This window comes from Triturus cristatus, chromosome 7 (genome assembly GCF_964204655.1).
Source record: "Triturus cristatus chromosome 7, aTriCri1.1, whole genome shotgun sequence".
NCBI lineage: Eukaryota > Metazoa > Chordata > Amphibia > Caudata > Salamandridae > Triturus > Triturus cristatus.
In genome coordinates, this window is record NC_140590.1 from 76,371,122 (window position 1) to 76,374,798 (window position 3,677).

Consider the following 3,677-nt stretch of genomic DNA (forward strand, 5'->3'; position numbering starts at 1 on the left):
ATTGTAATATGTAATCTGTAATTTACTATTCCCACTCCAAAGTAGAAAAAGTCAGGGAAGGTTCTGAACACTAAAGATATATCATTTACTGTTCCCACTCCAAACTGTATTAACTTAGGGACGGCACTTGAAAAAGTCAGGGAAGGCTTTGGATAGTAAATATATATAATTTACTATTCCCACTCCAAAGTAGAAAAAGTCAGGGAAGGTTCTGAACACTAAACATATATAATTTACTATTCCCACTCCAAACTGTATTAACTTAGGGACGGCACTGAACACTAAACATAAATATTTTACTATTCCCACTCCAAACTTGAAAAAGTCAGGGAAGGCGTTGAATCCCAATCTATATTAACTCAAGAAAAGTATAAAAAAAGAATAATTTTTAAATGTAATATTGCCAAACAAATTTACGAAAAACATATAAAATTATACACAATATACATATATTTACATATTCAGTTTGAAAGAAGAAGAACGCACTCTCGGAGTTCAATCTTTTTAATTACCAATCGCTACGCGTTTCGACACACACTCGTGTCTTTCTCACACGATTTTTTACAGAATTCCCACATAAAAGAAGTACTTCCATATTGCTCACTCAAAATTGTACCTGTGGCCGCCATTTCTAAACGGGTTGCAAACTCATACTCTTGAATACATACATGCATGTTCCCTTCATAAGGAGTCAACAATGGACTGTAAAACAAGGCAAAACTAAGCATTACTAAAACTGTAAATAATAGTAATGAGAATTTGGGTAAATAGTCTGAGTTTTCTAAGTTATTATCCATTGAACTGCAGACTTGAAGATTGAGTAACTTTATCGATAGCATGTTACTACACAAGACAAATTGCAACACAGTGTTAATAAATTCTGATGCGTTATGTGTGAAAAAACTTTTCTATGCGCTATGTGTGAAAAATTATATACGCCGAGCGGACTAGTGCCATGTTCGGGAAAACTTTACATGCTACTATGCAGAAATAAACAAACATGCTTGTTAGACATCAGTGACGCCCAGCAAGGGATTATCGGACTGAGGACCCAAATAATGGCTTAACTGAGGACTAGTGCCCCACTTGACATATGCTCCTGTAGAATCAGGGAATACCTCGGCCTACATATCTGAAATGCCCAATGACAAACTAAAGCTGGGAGCAGTTAGTACTTCTAAGCTAAAACCACACAGTGCCACACAGGAAGGAATAGTCAATATAGTTGACACCATTGACGATAGACAGAATAAATGAAATCAGTGCATAATAGAGAGCAGTGAATAAACGATGTGCAGTTCTTATCTTTTGGGGCATGCAGTGGCTTCCTCATGAAGAAAAGGGTAGGGAACCTGTGCCGTGTCGTTGAGAAGTGAATGGTCCCTTCCTTTCCTCCTAAAAAAACACATAAGTTAAAATTACAAACAGCTCTAGCGTATATTCAGAGAATCAACATCTTTGCAAGACCAAGAAATTATTTGAACTAGCATAATGTGACATGCAGAATATCTGTGGCCATAGTATATAGGTTCAGTCATCATGCAAATGAGTTGCCAGTTCCTCATCGAGATTGTGTCCCCCTGGAAACTTGGTTTCTAATTCCATTATCCATTTGGATTCTCTTTTTCTCAGGGCTAACTCTCTGTTACCTCCTCTTTTGGATACATTCACCTGTTCTATGGTGAAGTACTTTAATAGAGAGTTGTTGGACAGGTGTATATCCTGGAAATGTCGTACAATGGGATAGTTCTGGTCCCTGTTGGTTATGGCTCGAAGATGTTCCTGTATCCGCTTTTTAACCATACAAGTTGTACTCCCAACATACCAGAGTCTGCATGGACATTCCAGGATATATACCACATAGTTAGTGCTACATGTGAGGAACTGTGATATAGTTTTACTTTGTCTGGATCCTGTGATCTTAAATTCTTTAACCATGTGGCTAGATTTGCATGCTTTGCAATGGCCACATGGGTAGAAACCTTTTAGATTAAATAGGTTCCTATTGGGTGTTTCTGTGATGTCCCCTCTGACCAGTATGTCCTTCAAATTCGTCCCTCTCCTGTATGTAATCAGGGGTCTGTCACTCATGGTGCCACCAATGATAGAATCAGATTTCAAGATTCTCCAATTGTCAGCCAGCATTTTCTGGACCTGTTTAGATTCATGATTGAACGTGGTTATAACCCTCATTGGTACTTCATCCTGATCATTCTCAGCAGAATACTCAAGGGCTTGTGGTCTACTGATTTTCTTAATCTTATCATTGGCATTTTTCAACACCCATTCTGGGTAGCCCCGTTCCCTGAATCTACCTAGCTTGAAACTAAGTTCCTTCTGGAAATCATCCTCCGTACTGCAATTTCTCCGTGCCCTTAGTACTTCTCCGAATGGAATGCTCCATTTGAGTGGCTCTGGATGGGCACTGTGGGCGTGTAGCAGGCTATTCCCGGAAGTTTCCTTCCTATGTAACCTTGATATCATGTTACCATCCTGTATTGTAATGACGGTGTCTAGGAATTCAATTTTGTTACTGCTTATGCTCGAGGTAAGATGTATATTGTAGCTGTTGTTATTCAGTTTACTAATGAATTTCCTAGCTTCCTCTTCATTGCCCTTCCATATGTCGAAGAGATCGTCTATATATCTCAACCACACCAGGACCTTCCTGAAGTCTGAGTCCATGTCACTGTTGGCGCGAAGCTCCTCTTCCCACTTACCTAGGAAGAGGTTCGCAAAACTAGGTGCGAAGCACGTTCCCATAGCCGTGCCGTGGACCTGTTTATACAGTTCACCATTAAATAGAAAAATGTTGTTGGTGAGGCATAGCTTTATCATGTCAGCTAGCATGTTAGTGTGTTCAAGATAGCAGATGTTTCTTGCCCTAAGAAAGTGAAGACATGCCTCAATGCCCTGGGTGTGATCAATAATGGTATATAATGAACTCACATCCAGGGCAATGAGTAGATATTCTTTTGCCCATACAATGTCTACGATTTTATTCAGAAAGTCTTTAGTGTCCCTAAGATATGAGGGCAATTGAATGACATACTCCCTAAGGAAAAAGTCAACGTATATTCCCATTTATAAAAACTTATGCGAAAATATGAGATTTGTGTAATTATTTTATATCATAATCAAAAATATTATTATTTTATGTTTTGTTAATTTATTTTCAAAATTTCTAAATTTTCTTTTTTTTTTATTTAAACATAACTCAACAAAATTATTTACAAATTTCACAAAATATCACAATTTTCCAAATATATTAAAAATGTATTTAAAAACTTTAAAATTATACAAAAAATACCCCCATCATCACCTATAACCCCAACAGCACACTCCTAAACAAATATATATATTTTTAAATATATTTTGATGAAATTTTTGTTAAATTGTACAAAAAAATTAAAACACTCATCACCCTTATCACTCATAAACCTACATCCCGCTCCTAAAACATAATATTCAATTTAATTTACGTTAATAAAAAAAATTAAATAAAAAAAAAGAATTTAAAACACTCCCCACCCTTATCCCCTATAAACCCAAAATCCCGCTCCTAAAACATTTTTTTATATAAAATGTATACAAATAATATTATTAATGCATTTCAAATTATATACTACATTCAAAAATTCACAACATTTGCTAAATCGATATTTTTCATGATATTT